The following is a 17588-nucleotide window of genomic DNA, read 5'->3' as shown; positions in this document are numbered from 1 at the left end:
CATCATGGAGGCCAAGGAGAAGTGGACATGTGAGTTGCTCTGTGGAAAAGGGTGGCGTTGAAGCGACCAGTGAACCTGGACCCATTTCTCAAGCGTGCATTTGATTTCTTTACACTTCTCAGGGGCAGTTATCATGGGACACCCGCCGTATGCTGGCAATGAACATGGTCAGTTCTTCTCAGCCACAAAGGCCCCCAAAGTCCTGGAGCTGGTGTGGCTTAGCATCCACGGTGCGCCCCCTGCTGGTGGATGGCTCAGGACGGTAAGCATTCCTCTGCCCCACGTGCTGAGTGGGGGTGGGATTTCCGAGACCTGAAAGGAGCTGTTTCTCAGCAGGCCACTGATGGCATGGTGAGTTCCACTCCTAAAGTGAACGGTCTGTGCGCGTTGTTCAGTGGTGTGGCTCTGGCTTCCCCAGGGGGGCCGAAGGTTTTTAAGGTCATCAGCTTGCCCACTGCCCAGCCTGTGGTGTCAAACGTCCTGCCCCTTTGAATGTGCTTGGATCGATGATGAGTCCCCTATAAAAACATTCCTTGGAAAAGCTGAACAAAATGAGTGAGAACTCATACCGTCGTTCTCATCGGATCTGAGGTCCAGCACGTTGCCTCCCCCGGGGACTGTAGGAGTTAGGGACAACTTCCACTGGTTCCCATAGGTTCCACCACCCAGGGCGTCCACGGATGAAAGTCTCACATCACAGGCACAATAGGAATATTCCGTCTGTGTGAGGAACACGAGTAGAAGAGTCATGGGGGAATCGGCTGCACTGTGATGTCATGGTGGCTGTAGAAGTGGGTAGAATTGCAGACCTAGGATCATGTGCAACTGATCTTGGCTTGGTGAGCTCCCAGGAAGGGAGACCCTGACCTCCCGATGGGCGTCTCTACGCAGAGGACTGGGTCTTTGTTTTTATGCCAAGGAGAGCAAAAGGCCCAGACCTCAGACAGACCTTGGTCTCGATTTTCAGTTATCTGAGGAGAGGGGAGTGCCAAAGTGATGGGGGACAATGGAGAGCAATGGGTGTTGTGGCAGACAGCCAAAGCCTCTTTGGCCCTCCCCCTAGTGCTGGTTACAGGGACCCCCCGGCAGGGATTTCTTTGCCTCCTGAGCCATGAGTTGCCCATGGTGTGGTGGCTGAGCCTGGGCAGGACAGTACCTCAGAGCAAAGGTGGTAGAGGGCTCACATGGACATGTGTGTCATCAGTGTTCTTGGGCTGTCATTTGGCAGTGATGGGCTTTCCATGGATTTCTCTTGTGGATGACAGGTCAGCCCATGGTGTTTTCAAGGGCAGATCCAAGGAGCATGAGGGTCGAGCTGTATCCCGTTGCCCTGGGTCACTTCCAGTCTTCTTGGGAGAGTAGAGGGCTCCACCGTTGTGTGCATCTTCCTGGAAATGGTCTCTTGGCCCACCATTGCCGTGCAGCCCTACACGCTGCAGCTCGTGTGATGAAATTACTGCTGTGGATCTTACTTCCCGCTTTGAAAGCAACTTCCATCCCGAAGACTTTCAGAGGGAACGTGCCCTGGCCCTGGCCCTTGCTCGGAACTCTCCTGTGGGATTCCGTCACACTTGGAGCTGTCCATGGAGGTCCATGTGCATTCCAAACAATGCGTATTTAATCCCAGGTGCCTTCCATGGAGGGTCCCTTGACTTGAGATGCTTCCACTCCTCTGCACGTTGGTGATACTCAAGTGTTGAATTTAGCTATGCCCTAGGCGTGATGAAGTGTTTCAACCCCATTAGTCTCAGTGCAGCCAGAACAGTTATGCCATGTTGAAGGGCATGCCAATGGCTTAGGAAAGTTGGGAAGGATTGGTCATTCTGTGGCTCGCAGCTCACTTAGTAGCCATGTGCATATAGACTTGGTGGTGGTTGTCAGACGGTGTTGACTAGCAGGTGTTGGGGAGGATGGTACTGCATCCAAGGTGGCTGCGTGGTGGGATGTTGCCTTGGAGGTCGGTGCAAGGAAGGCCTTTGAGTGTGATCAATGCAAGGATGATGGAAGGCCATGTGTCCTGTCTGCCTGGTCCTTGGCGCGTTAGACAGGGACGTCCTGTGGGAAAAGCAGCCATTCCCTTCAGGTGTCCTGAGGGGCATGATGCAGGTACATTGACTGAGTGAAGGAGAGGAAGCCCATGTCTTGAGGTCGTTTGCCTAGATTGGGCAGACTGCCTCTGGCCTTGATGCCGAGTTTCAGAGTCACATCCTGACCGTTGCAAAGGCGTGCTCCAGTGCTGGTTGTGATTGGTTTTGTGCCAGGTGCACCTTTCCTGGGAGTGCTGCCAGAGATGGTGTCTGGTCAGGACATCAGATGCCCTGTGAGGAGGAGCTTGTGCTCAGGCTAGGGGTGGTGGCTGTTATGTGAGGGACCTTGGGCCTATGTCTGCATGGCCCAAGGTCAGAGTTTACATCCTGTTGATTGAAGGTCTTGGTCTTGAATTGTCCGGTTGATGGGGGCTCAGGCCTGGAGGCCACAGACTGTGACTGCATGTTGCCATGTTGGTAAACTCATGTGTTGGAAAACACATGTGCATGAGGGAGACACACACACACACACACACACACATGCATGCACATAGCCACTGAGCAATAGGTGTGTGTGGTCATTCTGGCGCCACACACAGCTCCGAAGTGTTTGCAGAGTGCCACTAGTAAGGTACAATCATGGAAACAGAGGTCACTCATGGAGGCCAACAGAAGGAAGACGTGCAAGTTGCCACGCATGAACGAATGGCAGTGAAGTTTTGACCAGTGGAACTGGGCCTGTTTCTCAAGTGTGTATTTTATTTGTTTACACTTCTCAGGGGCAGTTGCCATGGGAGGCCCGCCGCCTGCTGGAAGGAAGATGGTCAATTCTTTTGAGCCACAAAGGCCCTGCAGAGTCCTGGAGTCAGTGTGGCCTGGCTTCCTGGGTGCACCTTGTGCTGGTGGATTGCTCAGGACGGTAAGCATTTCTCTGCCCCATGTGCTGAGTGAGGGTGTCTTTTGGATTTCCAAGACCCACCATGAGCTGTTTCTCACAAGGCCACTAATGGCATGGTGTCAAACATCCTGCCTCTTCAAATGTGCTTGGATCGATGATGAGTCCCCCATAAAAACATTCCTTGGAAAAGCTGAACAAAATGAGTGAGAACTCATACCGTCGTTCTCATCGGAACTGAGGTCCAGCACTTGCCTCTAGCAGAGACTATTGGAGTGAGGGACAGCTTCCACTGGTCCCTGTAGGTTCCACCACCCAGGCCGTCTGCAAGTAAATGTCTCCCATTACACACACATTAGGAACATTCCCTTTGTGTGAGGTACACGATTAGGAGAGTTGTGGAGGGACTGGCTGCTGTGTGATGGCGTGGCGGCTGTGGAAGCGGACAGAAAAATCGCAGGCCTAGAGGAGTGTGTGGCAGACCTGGGCCTGGTGAGCTGCCAGGAGGGGAGACCTGGACCTTGTGTCAGCCATCCTCACACACAGGAGAGGGTCCTGGTCCCCCTACTATGGAGAGCATGAGGTCCTAGCCTTAGGCAGACTTTGATCTTGCTTTTCAGTTAGCTGAGGACAGGGGAGTGCCAAGGGTGATGGGGGAGAGTGCAGAGCAATGGGTGTTGCAGCAGATGGCCAAAGCCTCTTTGACCCTCCCCCCAGCATTGGTCTCAGGGTCACCCCAGCATGGATTTCTTTGCCTCCTGAACTGTGAGATGCTGGTGGTGTTGTAGAGACCTGGGTAGGACGTATTCTCTGGTATTCCAGAGAAAAGGTGGTAGGGGGCTCACGTGGACAGGTGTGTGTCATCAGTGGTCTTGGGCTGTCTGTGTGCTGGACTTTCTGTGTATTTCTCTGATGGGTGACAGATTGTGCAGCAGGGATCTTCAAGGAAAGTTGCCAGGTGTGTGAGGTTTGGGCTGCTGCCTGTGGCCCTGGGTCACTCCGATCTTCCTGGCAGAGTTATGGGCTCCACCGTTGTGTACATCTTCCTGGAAATGGTCTCTTGGCCTGCCATTGCCAGGCGCCCCACTTGCTGCAGCTCGTGTGAGCAAATGCTGCTCTTAATCCTTTTTTTCACTTTGAAAGCAGCATCCGTCCCAAAGGCGTCCAGAGGGAATGTGCCCTGGCCCAGGCCGAGTACCGTCCTGTGGTCTCCAGTCACGTGTGGGCCTGTCCATGGAGGTCCGTGTCCATTCCGGGCAATGCGTGTGCAATCCCAGGGGTGTTGCCACAGAAAGTCTCTTGACTTTGGATGTCTCCATGCCTCTGCATGTTGACGATGTTCCAGTGTTGGATTCCGCTATGCCTTATGCATGATGAAGCATTTTAGCTCCCGTAACCAGTTTGAATTCACAGTGCAGCCATGACAGCCATGCTACTTTCAAGGGCACATGGTTGGCTTAGGAAAGTTGGAATGGATTGGTGCTTCTACAGCTCACAGCTCACTTAGTAGCCGCATGCATGTGGACCGGGTGGTGTTGATACAGTGTTGACTTGCCAGTGTTGGGGTGGGTAGTAGTGCGGTCAGATTGGCTGCATGATGGGTCATTGCTTCTGAGGTCAGTGCAGGGATGCCCTGTGGGCGTGTCCAATGCAAGAATGATGACAGGCGGTGTGTCCTGTCAACCTGGTCCTTGCGGTTCAGGTAGGGACGTCCTGTTGGAAAAGCAGCCATTTTCTTTGGGTGTCCTGAGGGCACAGTGTGGGCACATGGACTGAGTGGAGGGGAGGAGGCGTGTATCTTGAGGGCCTGTGGCTGGGTTGCTAGTCTTGCCTCTGGCCTTAACGCTGAGTTTCAGACCAATGTGCTGGACTTTGCAAAGGTCCCCTCTGGAGCTGGTTGTGGTTGGTTTTGCACCAGGTTGCACCTCACCTAAGAGAGTGGTCAGAGACAGTGTCTTGTGATGACATCAGCATTCCCATGAGGAAGAGGAGTAGCCTGTGCTCCTGCCAGAGGTGGTGGCTGCTGGGTGAGAGACCTGTGACCTGTTTCCACATGGCCCCAAGGTCAAAGTTCACATGCCACTGATTGAAGGCGTGGGTCTTGAGCCATCAGGTTGCTGGGTGGATCAGGTCTGGAGGCTGCAACCTATAACTGCCCATTGTGGTGTTGGCACCCACAGGTGCATTAGGGAGACAAACACATACCCATTTCAACTAACATTCTCACACATACACACACACACTCTCTCATACACTCACACTCATACTCACACTCTATCCCACACACACACACAGGCACAGACAGTCATAGGCTAATAGATGCAGCAGTGTGCACGTGCGGTGGTTCTGGCCACACATGCTTTTAGGTGTCCACAGAGTGACACGGGTAAGGTATATTCATGGAGATGGAGGTCAGCCGTGGAGGCCAAGGAGGAGCAGGTGTGTGAGTTGCTCTGTGGGAAAGAATGGCATTGAAGTGTCCAGTGAACCTGGGCCTGTTTCTCAAGCATGCATTTGATTTGTTTACACTTCTCAGGGACAGTTGCCGTGGGAGGTCCGCTGCCTGCTGTCAGGGAAGATGGTCGATGCTTCTGAGCAACATAGGCCCACGTGGATTCCGTGTGGCCTGGCATCCACTGTGCACCCCGTGCTGGCGGGTGGCTCAGAAAGGTAAGCATTTTTCTGCCCCGTGTGATGAGAGACGGTGGCTTTAGAATTTCCGAGACCTGCAAGGAACAGTTTCTCAGCAGGCCATTAATAGCATGGCGAGTTCCACTCCCAGAGTGGATGGTCTGTGCCGGTTGGTCAGTGGTGCAGCTCTGGCTTCCCCAGGGTGCCGAAGTTCTTTAATGTCATCGGCTCGCCCACTGCCCAGCCTGTGGTGTCAAACATCCTGCCTTTTCAAACGTGCTTGGATCGATGATGAGTCCCCCAAAAAAACATTCCTTGGAAAAGCTGAACAAAATGAGTGAGAACTCATACCGTCGTTCTCATCGGATCTGAGGTCCAGCACGTTGCCTCCCCCGGGGACTGTAGGAGCGAGGGACAACTTCCACTGGTTCCCATAGGTTCCACCACCCAGGGCGTCCATGGATGAAAGTCTCACGTCACAGGCACAATAGGAACATTCCGTCTGTGTGAGGTACATGAGTGGGAGATTCGTGGGGACACTGGCTGCTCTGTGATGGCGCAGCAGCCATGGAAGAGGGGAGAAATGTCACGATCCTAGGAGAGTGTGCGGCTGACCTCAGCCTGGTGAGCTTTCAGGAAGGGAGGCCTGGACCTTATGGCTGGAGTCTCCGTGCAGAGGGCAAGGTCTCAGTTTTGCTACCAAGGAGAGCACAAGGCCTGGGCCTCGGGCAGACCTTGTTCATGATTTCTGGTTAGCTGAGGACAGGGGAGTGCCAAGGGCAGTGATGGAGAATGCATAGCAATGGGTGCCACGGGAGACAGCCAGTGGCTCTTCAGCTCTTCCACCAGTGTTGGTCACAGTGTCCCCCCAGCACATATTTCTTTGCTTCCCGAGCCATGAGACGTGTGCTTTGGTGGTGAAGGTGTAGACCGGATGGTATCCAAGAGAAAAGGTGCTAGAGGGCTCTCATGGATGTGAGTGTCATCAGCTTCATTGGGTTTTAATTTGGCAGTGATGGGCTTTCCATGGATTTCTCTGGTGGACGACAGGTTAGCCAGGGCAGGTCTTTGAGGGCATGTCTCTGGGCAAATGAGTGTCAGGATGGTGTCCATGGCCCTCGGTCACTTCTGGTCTTCCCAGCCAAGTAGTGGGCTCCACCGTTGTGCACATCTTCCTGGAAATGGTTTGTTGGCCTGCATTGTCGGGCGGCCCCACCTGCTGCTGCTCTTGTGAGCAAATACTGCTCTGTATCATTCCCGCTTTCCATCCCAAATATGTCCAGAGCGAATGTGCCCTGGCCCTGGCCCTGGACTCTCATGTGGGCCCCAGTCATGCATGGGGCTATCCATGGTCTGTGTGCATACCGAGCAGTGCATTTGCAATCTCAGGGGCATTGCCACAACGAGTCTCTTGACTTGGCATGTCTCCATACCTCTGTGTGCTGGTGATGTTCTAGTGTTGGACTCCGCTGCTCCCTAGGCGTGATGAAGCATTTCAGCTCCCATAGCTGGTTTGAAGTCACAGAGCAGGCAGGACAGCCATGCCACTTTCAAGGGCACACAGTTGGCACAGGAAAATTGGAAAGGATTGGTTGTTGTACATCTTGCAGCTCACTTAGTAGCTGCATGCACGTAGACCTGATGCTGTTGATGCAGTGTTGACTTGCTGGCGTTGGGGTGGTGGGTGGTACTGTGACACTGGCTGCATGATGCGATGTTGTCTCAGAGGTCAGCGCAGGGAAACTCTGTGGGTGTATCCAATGCAACGACAGTGTTACAGGCGGTGTGTCCTGTCTGCCTGGTCCTTGGGGAGTCAGGTGGAGACGTCCTTTTGGAAATGCAGCCATTCTCTTTGGGTGTCCAGAGGGCATGGTGTGGACACATGGGTTGAGTGGAGGAAAGGAAGTGTGTGTCTTGAGGTCATTTGGCTAGGTTGGGAAGACTACCTCTGGCCTTGATGCTGTGTTTCAGAGCCATGTGCTGGCCATTGCAAAGGCGCCCTCCAGTGCTGGTTGTAGTTGGTTTTCCATCAGGTGCACCTCACCTGGTGAAGGGGCCAGAGACAGTGTCTGGTCATGACATAAGATGCTTTGTGAGGAGGAGAATGTGTTCATGCCCGGGGTAGTGGCTGTTAGGCAAGGGACCTTGGACCTCTTTCCTCATGGCCTTGAGGTCAAAGTTCACATGCTATTGATTGAAGGCCTGGGTCTTGAGCCTTTGGTTTTGTGGGGTTGGTTCCGGTCTGGAGGCTGCAGACTGTGACTGCCTGCTGGGGTGGTGGGAAACACATGTGCATGAGGGGGACACATCCACACAGAGACACTCACACTCATTCACACTCGTGTGCACAGCCACAAATAGATGCGGCAATGGGCGTGTGCAGTTGTTAGGCCACAGACACTTGTAGGTGTCCATGGAGTGACATAGGTAAGGTATGAATGGGTCTTTGAGGGCATGTCTCTGGGCAAGTGAGTGTCAGGATGGTGTCCATGGCCCTGGGTCACTTCTGGTCTTCCCAGCAGAGTAGTGGTATGAATATGGAGATGGAGGTCAGTCCTAGAGTCCAAGGAGAAGCAGAGATACGAGTTGCCCCATGGGAAAGAATGACATTGACATGGTGACCAGTGGACGTGGGCCTGTTTCACAAACATGCATTTGATGTCTTTACACTTCTCAGGAGCAGTTGCCTTGAGATGCCCACTGCCTGCTGGCACAGCAGATGGTCAATTCTTCTGAGCAATGGAGTCCCCACTGAGTCATGGAGTCGGTGTGGCCTGGCATCCACGGTGCACCCTGTGCTGGTGGATGGCTCAGGACGGTAAGCATTCCTGTGTCCCGCGTGCTGCGTGAGGGTGTCTTCAGGATTCTGAGACCCACAGGGAGCAGTTCTTCGGGCCATTAAGGGCATGGCCGAGGCCTTTAAGGTTATCAGCTCGTGCACTGCCCAGCCTGTGGTGTCAAATGTCCTACCTCTTCAAATGTGCTTGGATCGATGATGAGTCCTCCAAAAAAACATTCCTTGGAAAAGCTGAACAAAATGAGTGAGAACTCATACCGTCGTTCTCATCGGAACTGAGGTCCAGCACATTGCTTCCTCTGGGGCCCGTAGTAGTGAGGGACGACTTCTACTAGTCCCTACAGCTTCCACCACCCACGGCGTTCACAGATGACAGTCTTCTGTCATATGCACATTAGGAACATTCCCTCTGTGTGCGGTACACAGGTCAGAGAGTCATAGGGTGATTGGCTGCTCTGTGATGGAGTAGTGGCCATGGCAGTGGACGGAAATGTCTCAGGCTTAGGGGAATGTGGGGCTGGCCTTGACCTGGTGAGCTCCCAGGAAGGGAGACCTGGAAATCGCTGCGGGCTTCCTTGCGTAGAGGAACAGGTACATGTTCCAGTTCTCCTTTCAGGGAGACCACGAGGCCCAGAACTCAGGCAGTCCTTGGTCTTGATCTTTGGTTAGCTGAGGACAGGGATGTGCCAAGGGTGATAGGGGAGGGCGCACAGCAATGGATGTTGCAGCAGACAGCCAAGTCCTCTTTGTCCCTACTTTCAGGGTCGATTGCAGGGGCCCCCCAGCACAGATTTTTTCACCTCTCGAGCTGTGAGATTCTTGTGGTGTGGTGGCCAAGCCTGGGCAGGAGGCTGGTACCCCAGAGAAAAGGTGTAGAGGGCTCACATGGACACGCATGCCATCAGTGGTCTTGGGCTGTTATTCGGTGGTGATGGGCTGTCTTCGTGGATTTCTCTGGTGGATGACAGGTTGGCCAGTGGGAGTCTTCGAGGGCAGGTCCTAGGGAGCACGAGGGTCAGGCTGATGCCTGTGGTCCTGGGTCACTCCAGTCTTCCTGGCAGAGTAGCAGAAGTGCACATGTTCCTGGAAATGGTGTCTTGGCCTGCCATTGCCAGGTGGCCCCACCTGCTGCAGCTTATGTGAGCAAATACTGCTCTGGATCCCATTTCCCGCTTTGAAAGCAGCCTCTATCCTGAAGGCGTCCAGATGGAATGTGCCCTGGCCCTGGCCTGGGACCCTCCAATGGGGTCCAGTCACAGTTGGCATATTCGTGGAGTTCCATGTGCATTTCAGGCAATGCATGTGCTCTACCTGGGGCACTGCCTTGGAGAGTCTCTTGACTTGGGATGCCTCTTCACCTTTGTGTGTTGGTGATGTTCCAGTATTGGATTCTGCTACATCCTCAGGGCAGTGAAGCGTTTCAGCTCACTTAGCCAGTTTGACATCACAGTGCAGCCAGGACAGCTGTGCCACTTTGGCATGGCACATAGTTGGCTTAGGACAGTCGGAAAGGGTTGGTGGTTCTATTCTTGCAGCTCACTTCATAGCTGTGTGCGTGTAAACCTGGTGATGGTGTTGAGGTGGTGTTGACTTGCCGACGCTGGGGTGGGTGGTAGTGTTTTTAAGTTGACTGCATTGTGGGATGTTGGCTCAGAGATTGGTGCAGGGAAGCCCTGTAGGCGTGTCCAATGCAAGGAAAATGAAAGATGGTGTCCTGTCCACCTTGTCTTCAGGGGTTCAGGTGGCAATGTCCTGTTGGAAAAGTAACCATTCCCTTCATGTGTCCTGAGGGCATGGTGTGGGCATGTGAATTGATTGGAGGGAGGAAGTGTGTGTTTTGAGGTCCTTTGGTTGGGTTCAGAAGACTGTCTCTGCCCTTGATGCCTTGTCTAAGATCAATGTGCTGGCCATTGCAAAGGTGCCTTCCAGGGCGAGTTTTGGTTGGGTTGGTTCCAGGTGTGCCTTACCTGGGAGGGTGGCCAGAGACATTGTCTGGTCACAACTTCAGATGCCCCATGAGGAGGAGTGTATGCTGGTGCCAGGGGTGGTGGCTGTTAGTCGAGGGACCTCAGGCCAATGTCCATCTGACCCCTAAGTCAAAATTCGCATCCTACTGATTGAAGGCCTGTGTCCTGAGCCATTTGGTTGCAGGCGTTGGGATGGTTTCCAGGTCTGGAGGCTGCCGCCTATGACCACATGTTGTGCTGTTGGGAAACACATGTGTGAGGGAGGCACATACACACAGACACACTCTGACACACCTACACATGCCTACACATGCACAGGTGTGCACAGCCACAGGCAAACAGATGCACCAATGGGTGTGTGCTATTGTTCTGGTCACGTGTGCTTCCTAGGTGTCCACAGAGTGACATGGGTCAGGTATATTCATGATGATGGAAGTCTGTCATGGAGCACAAGTAGACGCCGGCGTGCAAGTTTCCCTGCGGGAAAGAATGGCATTGAAGTGGTGACCAGTGAACCTGGGCCCGTTTCTCAAGCATGCATTTGATTTCTTTACACTTCTCAGCAGCAGTTTGTCATGAGAGGTCTACCACTTGCTGGCAAAGAAGATGGTCAATTCTTCTGACCAACGGAGGCTGCCTTGAGTCCTTGATTTGGTGTGGCCTGGCGTCTATGGTGCACCCCATGCTGGTGGATGGCTCAGGATGGTAAGCATTCCTCTGCCCTGTGTGCAGAGGTGTCTTTTGAGTTTCTGGTACCTGCAAAGAACTGTTTCTCAGCAGGCTACTAATGGCATGGTGAGTTCCACTCCCAGAGTCGATGATCTGTGCCCGTTGTTCAGTGGTGTGGCTCTGGGTTCCCCAGGAGGCCGAAGGTGTCATCGGCTCACCCACTGCCCAGCCTGTGATGTCAAACGTCCTGCCCCTTCGAATGTGCTTGGATCGATGATGAGTCCCCTATAAAAACATTCCTTGGAAAAGCTGAACAAAATGAGTGAGAACTCATACCGTCGTTCTCATCGGATCTGAGGTCCAGCACGTTGCCTCCCCCGGGAACTGTAGGAGTGAGGGACAACTTCCACTGGTTCCCATAGGTTCTACCACCCAGGGCATTTACAGATGAAAGTCTCCTATCACATGCATGTTAGGACATTCCCTCTGTGTGACATAAATGGATGGGACAGTTGTGGGGGGATCAGCCCCTCTGTGATGTGGCAGCCGTGGAACCAGGTGGAAATGTTTTGACCTAGGGGAGTGTGTGGCTGGTCTTGACCTGGTGAGCTCCCAGGAAGGGAGACTCGGACCTTGCAGTGGGTATCTTTGTGCAGAGGACAGGGTCACAGGTCCCCTGCCAAGGAGAGCACGAGGTCCAGGCCTCAGGTACACCTTGGTCTTCATTTTCCATTAGCTGATGACAGGGGAGTTCCAAGGTGATGGAGGAGAGCGCAGAGCAATGGTTGTTGCCGCAGATGGCTAAAGCCTCTTCAGCCCCCTTCCACCGTCAGTCACAGGTGCCCTCTGGCATGGATTTCTTTGCATCCCTAGCCATGAGATGACCGTGGTGCAGTGACCAAGGCTTGGGCAGGACAGTACGCCAGAGAAAAGGTGATGGAGGGCTTATGTGGACCTGTGTGTCTTCAGCTGCATTGGGCTGTTACTTGGTGGTGATGGACTTTCCATGGATTTCTCTGGTGGATGACAGGTCAGCCAGGGCAGGTATTTGAGGGCATGTCTCTGGGCAAATGAGTGTCAGGATGGTGTCTGTGGCCCTGGGTCACTTCTGGTCTTCTCAGCAGAGTAGTGGGCTCCACCGTTGTGCACATCTTCCTGGAAATGGTCTCTTGGCATGCATTGTTGGGCGGCCCCACCTGCTGCAGCTCATGTGAGCAAACGCTGCTCAGGATCTTCTTTCCTGCTTGGAAAGCAATTTCCATCCTGAAGGCATCCAGAAGGAATGTGCCGTAGCCTTGGCCCGGGATTCTCCAGTGGTTTCCAGTCGTGTGGGGCTGTCCATGGAGGTCTGTGTTAATTCTGGGCAATGCGTATACAGTCCCAGGGCATTGCCAAAGAGAGTCTCTTGACTTGGGATGCCTCTGCGTGTTGGTGATGTTCTAGTGTTGGATTCCACTATGCCCTAGGCATAGCATTTCAGCTCCCTTAACTGGTTTGAAGTCTCAGCATGGCCAGGACAGGAATGACACACTAAAGGACACACCGTTGGCTTAGGAAAGCTGGAAAGGTTGGTGGTTCTGTGGCTTGCAGCTCACTTAGCAGGAATGTGCATGTAGACCCCGTGGTGTTGAGACAGCATTGATTTGTAGGCATTGTGGTGGGTAGTAGTGTGATCAAGTTGGCTGTGTGATCAGATATTGCCTCAGAGGTCAGTGCAGGGAAGCCCTGTAGATGTGTCTGATGCAAGAACAATGACAGGCGTTGTGTCCTGTCAACCTTGTCCTTAGGGAGTCAGGCAGAGATGTCCTGTTGGAAAAGCATCCTCAGGGTGTCCTGAGGGCATGGTGCGGACATGTGGACTGAGTGGAGGGGAGGAAGCCAGTGTCTTGAGGTTCTTTGGCTAGATTGGGAAGACCACCGCCTCTGGCCTTGACACTGAGTTTCAAACTGATGTGCTGCGCTTTGCAGTGGCGCCCTCCAGCGCTGGTTGTGGTTGGTTTTCTGCCAGGTGCACCTCAACCTGAGAGGGCAGCCAGAGAGTGTCTGGTCATGACATCAGATGCCCCATGAGGAGGAATGTGTGCTCATGCCAGGCTTGGTGGCTGTTAGTCAAGGGACTTTGGGCCTATGTCCGCATGGTCGTGAGGTCAAAGTTCACATCCTACTGATTGAAGGCCTGGGTCTTGATCTTTGGGTTGCAGGGAGGTTCAGGTCTGGAAGCTGCAGACTATGACTGCCCCTTGTGGTGTTGAGAAACACATGTGCCTGAGGGAGACACATAAATACAGTCACTCTCACACACACATACACACATAGACATGCACAGCCACAAGCAAATAGATTCAGCAGTGGGCACATACTGTCCTTTGAGTCACACATGCTTCCTAGGTGTCCACAGGATGACACGCGTCAGGTATATTCATGGTAATGAAGGTCAATCATGGTAATGAAGGTCAGTCAATGAAAAGTAGGTGTGTGAGTTGCCCTGTGAGCAAGAATGGCATTGAAGAGGTGACCAGTGGTCCTGGACCCATTTTATAAGCATGCATGTGATATCTTTACACTTCTCAGGGGCAGTTGCCGTGGAAGGCCCGCAGCCTGCTGCAAGGAAGATGGTTGATGCTTACGAGCAACAAAGGCTCCACGGAGTCGTGAAGTCGGTGTGGCCTGGCATCCACGGTGCACCCTGTGCTGGTGGATGGCTCAGGACGGTAAGCATTCCTCTGTCCCGCGTGCTGAGTGAGGGTGTCTTTAGGATTTCTGAGACCCGCAAGGAGCAGTTCTGCAGGCCATTAAGGGCACGGCCAAGGCCTTTAAGGTCGTCGGCTCACCCACTGCCCAGCCTGTGGTGTCAGATGTCCTGCCTCTTCAAATGTGCTTGGATCGATGATGAGTCCCCCAAAAAAACATTCCTTGGAAAAGCTGAACAAAATGAGTGAGAACTCATACCGTCGTTCTCATCGGAACTGAGGTCCAGCACATTTGTCTCTGCTGGGGACTGTAGGAGTGAGGGACAACTTCCACTGATTTTCACAGGTTCCACCACCAAGGGCATCCACAGGCCAAAGTCTCCCATCACACAGAGGTTAGGAACATTCCCTCAGTGCGTTGTAGATGGGTGAGAGAGTCATGGGCGAATCGTCTGCTTTGTTATGGTGTGGCTGCTATGGAAGAGTGCAGAAATTGTGCAGGCCTCGGGGAGTGTGCAGCTGGCCTCAGCTTGGTGAGCTCCCAGGAACGGAGACCCAGATCTCGTGGCAGGTGTCACCGAACAGAGGACCAGGTCCTAGTTTTTTTTGCCGAGGAGAGCATGAGGTGCATGCCTCGGGCAGATCTTTGTTTTGATTTCCAGTTACCTGAGGACAAGGGAGTTCCAGGGTGGTGGGGAAGAGCACAGAGCAATGGGTGTCCCAGCAGATGGCCAAAGCCTCTTTGGCTCTCCTTCCAGGGTTGGTCACAGGGCCTCCCCGGCAGGGATTTCTTTACCTCCTGAGCTATGAGATGCTTGTGGTGTGATGGCAGAGGCCTGGGTGGGAAGGTATTCCAGAGAAAACATGGTAGAGGGCTCTCGTGGACGTGTGTGTCATCAGTGGTCTGGGGTTGTCATTTGGCAGTGATGTGCTTTCCATGGATTTCTCTGGTGGATGACAGTTCAGCCAGCAGGGGTCTTGGAGGGCAGGTCACAGTGAGCGTGAGGATCAGGCTGGCGCACGCAGCCCTTGGTCATTTCTAGTCTTCACAGCAGAGTAGTGGGTTCCACTGTTGTGCACATCTTCCTGGAAATAGTTTCTTGGCCCGCCATTGCTGGGTGGCCCCACCTGCTCCAGCTCGTGTGAACAAATAGTGCTCTGGATTATCTTTCCTGCTTTGAAAGCAGCTTCTATCCCGAAGACATCGAGAGGGAATGTGCCCTGGCCCTGGCTCTGGCCCGGGCCTCTGCCGTGGGCTGTAGTCACACTTGGGGCTGTTCATGGAGGTCTCTGTGTATTCCAGATTCCAGGCAACATATGTGCAATCCCAGGGGTGTTGCCACAGAGAACCTTTTGACTTAGGATGCAACCATACCACTCTATGATGGCGATATTCAAGTGTTGGATTCTGCTATGCCCTAGGGGTGACAAAGCGTTTCAGTTTCCATAGCCCGTTTGAAGTCACAGTGCAGCCAGGACTGCCATGCTACGTTGAAAGGCTGTGGTTGGCTTAGCAAAATTGGAAAGGATTGGTGGTTCTGTAGCTTGTAGCTCACTTGGTAGCCAGGTGTATCTACACCTGGTGGTGGTGTTGAGGTGGTGTTGACTTGCAGGCATTGTTGTGGGTGGGAGTCTGGGTAGGAATGTGGTGGGTGGGAATGCAGTCAAGCTGGCTGCATGATGGAACGTTGCCTCTGAGGTCAGTGCAGGGAAGCCATGTGAGGTAACCAGTGCAAGGACAGTGTTAGGTGGTGTGTCCTGTCCACCTGGCCCTTGGGGCATCAGGCGTGGACGTCCTCTTGGAGAAGCAGCCGTTCTCTTCGGGCATCCTGAGGGCACAGTGTGGGTACGTGGACTGAGCAAAGTGGAGGAAGCCCATGTCTTGAAGTCGTTTGGCTAGGCTGGGAAAACTGTCTCTGACCTTGACGCTGTGTTTCAGTGCAACATTCTGGCCGTTGGGAAGGTGCCTTCCAGCGCAGGTTTTGGTTGGTTTTCTGCCAGATGTGCCTTACCTGGGAGTGCAGCAAGAGACAGTGTCTGGTCCCAACATCAGATGCCCTGTGAGGAGTAGCGTGTACTCACGCCAGGGGTGTGGTGGCTGTTACACAAGGGACCTCAGGCCTATTTCCACATGGCTTTGAGGTCAGAGTTCACATCCTACTGATTGAAGGCCTTGGTCTTGAGCCTTTGGTTTGTGGGGGGATCAGGTCTGGAAGCTGCAGACTATAACCACCCATTGCAGTGTTGGGAAATACAAACACACGTGTATGTGTGCATAGCCACAGGGAAATACATGCAGCAATGGGCACATGAGGTCATTCCAGCCACACACGCTTCCTATATGTCCAGAGTGACACAGGTAAGATATATTCATGGAGATGGAGGTCAATCGTCTAGGCCAAGAAGAAGCAGGCATGCAAGTGTCCCCACAGGTAAGGATAGGATTGAAGTGGTGACCAGTGGACCTGGGCCCATTTCTCAAGCGTGCATTTGATTTCTTTACACTAAGGTGCAGTTTTCATGGGAGGCGTGGCACCTGCTGGAAGGAAGATAGTTGATTCTCCTGAGTAATGAAGGCCACGCAGAGTCCTGGTTTCAGTTATCCACAGTGCACCCCGTGCTGGTGGGTGGCTCAGGACGGTAAGCATTCCTCTGTCCCTCGTGCTTAGTGAGGGTGTCTGGGATTTCCAAGATCCACAATGAGTGGTTTTTTGGTAGGCCGCTAATGGCATGGTGAGTTCCTCTCCTAGAGTGGATGGTCTGTACCTTTTGCTCAGTGGCGCAGCTCTGGGTTCCCCAGGGTGCCGAAGGTCTTTAAGGTCATCGGCTCACCCACGACCCAGCCTGTGGTGTCAAACAGGCTCTTTGAATGTGCTTGGATCGATGATGAGTCCCCCATAAAAACATTCCTTGGAAAAGCTGAACAAAATGAGTGAGAACTCATACCGTCGTTCTCATCGGAACTGAGGTCCAGCACGTTGCCTCCACTTGGGCTTATTGTGGTTCACGCATAACTTTCTCATATTACATTATACTTCACCACCCAGGCATTGGCATTCAATTTTTGTGGTCATTTTGACCATAGTAAAATTCTTTATCATAAATATATTTGAGAGTCATGCTTGGGTAGCCCATGAATTTTTCTAGTGTTACTCTGTCAAGTTGGTTTCACCAACTTAATGCTACATTTTGCATTTTTGTTTTGTGATTGATTTTTAGCCAGGTTCTGGTCACAAATATGTGAAGCCGTAGACTAGCGGATTTCATAAATACCACAGGAGTCTAGATGACATGGCCTTCCTGACCTGTGAACCTGTCTTTCTGAAGCACACTCATTTCTTCTGCACCTTCCCAGTGTCATTGGCATGGAAGGAAGGCCCTTGTCCAAGAAAGATGGTCTTCATCTTGTGTGATCTTTGAGATGCCATAAGGCCCCTGGATACACATGGTGTGGGCTCCTTTGGAGGCTTTTGGATTTCTCCTGAATGTAAGTGATTTCTTCTGAAAGCATTCTGATTTTCCTAACTTGCAGGAACAAAGACTGTGTGTAGATTGATGATGCTTCCATATATACATTTTTTTTGGAAAGGTGAACAAAATGAGCGAAAACTCAGTACCATCATCCTCATCAAACTGAGGTCCAGCACGCTTCTCCATCAGGGCCTAGATTTAGGGGGCCAACATCTGTTTGTTGTCATGGTCTGTGCCAGAGCTTAGGATGTAGTTGACTTTCAGTGAAGTTGAGTATTTTGTACTCCCCTGGCTGAGAGATATGTTTGTTGAAGGACTTCTCTGTGAGAAGGTGGGGTAGCATCCTGTCAGTGTGCAGGAGAAGGTAAACCTGCAGGTGCCAGAGGAGGGCAGTATCCAGTTGCCCACCTCTGCATGGCTGGGTCTGTCCTTGATTCATAC

General features: G+C 52.8%; 1 long non-coding RNA gene and 8 other non-coding genes across 58 annotated transcripts in view; all 9 read left to right on the top strand.

The window, feature by feature from the left end:
* LOC126958881 (uncharacterized) overlaps positions 1 to 17588 on the top strand; it is a 90090-nt gene that overhangs the window by 18047 nt on the left and 54455 nt on the right. For 44 of the 50 annotated variants that reach the window (XR_007727362.1, XR_007727361.1, XR_007727354.1 and 41 more), the window contains 8 exons: positions 123 to 262; positions 2807 to 2946; positions 5459 to 5592; positions 8231 to 8371; positions 10881 to 11022; positions 13558 to 13697; positions 16186 to 16316; positions 16896 to 17163. This is a non-coding gene — a long non-coding RNA (uncharacterized LOC126958881). Of the gene's footprint in view, positions 1 to 122; positions 263 to 2806; positions 2947 to 5458; positions 5593 to 8230; positions 8372 to 10880; positions 11023 to 13557; positions 13698 to 16185; positions 16317 to 16895; positions 17164 to 17588 lie in introns of those variants that run through there. The other 6 variants (XR_007727353.1, XR_007727371.1, XR_007727369.1 and 3 more) reach the window with 6 other exon arrangements.
* LOC126960347 (small nucleolar RNA SNORD116) lies at positions 501 to 595 on the top strand. Its single transcript, XR_007727910.1, has one exon. It is a non-coding gene; the product is annotated as a small nucleolar RNA SNORD116 (small nucleolar RNA).
* LOC126960343 (small nucleolar RNA SNORD116) lies at positions 3074 to 3168 on the top strand. The gene has a single exon (XR_007727905.1). It is a non-coding gene; the product is annotated as a small nucleolar RNA SNORD116 (small nucleolar RNA).
* On the top strand, positions 5836 to 5930 carry LOC126960344 (small nucleolar RNA SNORD116). The gene has a single exon (XR_007727906.1). It is a non-coding gene; the product is annotated as a small nucleolar RNA SNORD116 (small nucleolar RNA).
* On the top strand, positions 8540 to 8634 carry LOC126960341 (small nucleolar RNA SNORD116). Its single transcript, XR_007727903.1, has one exon. It is a non-coding gene; the product is annotated as a small nucleolar RNA SNORD116 (small nucleolar RNA).
* LOC126960346 (small nucleolar RNA SNORD116) lies at positions 11254 to 11348 on the top strand. The gene has a single exon (XR_007727909.1). It is a non-coding gene; the product is annotated as a small nucleolar RNA SNORD116 (small nucleolar RNA).
* LOC126960340 (small nucleolar RNA SNORD116) lies at positions 13867 to 13961 on the top strand. The gene has a single exon (XR_007727902.1). It is a non-coding gene; the product is annotated as a small nucleolar RNA SNORD116 (small nucleolar RNA).
* On the top strand, positions 16554 to 16648 carry LOC126960342 (small nucleolar RNA SNORD116). The gene has a single exon (XR_007727904.1). It is a non-coding gene; the product is annotated as a small nucleolar RNA SNORD116 (small nucleolar RNA).
* On the top strand, positions 17226 to 17318 carry LOC126960351 (small nucleolar RNA SNORD116). The gene has a single exon (XR_007727913.1). It is a non-coding gene; the product is annotated as a small nucleolar RNA SNORD116 (small nucleolar RNA).

Source organism: Macaca thibetana, chromosome 7, assembly GCF_024542745.1.
Source record: "Macaca thibetana thibetana isolate TM-01 chromosome 7, ASM2454274v1, whole genome shotgun sequence".
NCBI classification, from domain to species: domain Eukaryota; kingdom Metazoa; phylum Chordata; class Mammalia; order Primates; family Cercopithecidae; genus Macaca; species Macaca thibetana.
Note: the sequence above shows the minus strand (reverse complement) of the source record. Positions and strands in the feature narration are given on the sequence as shown.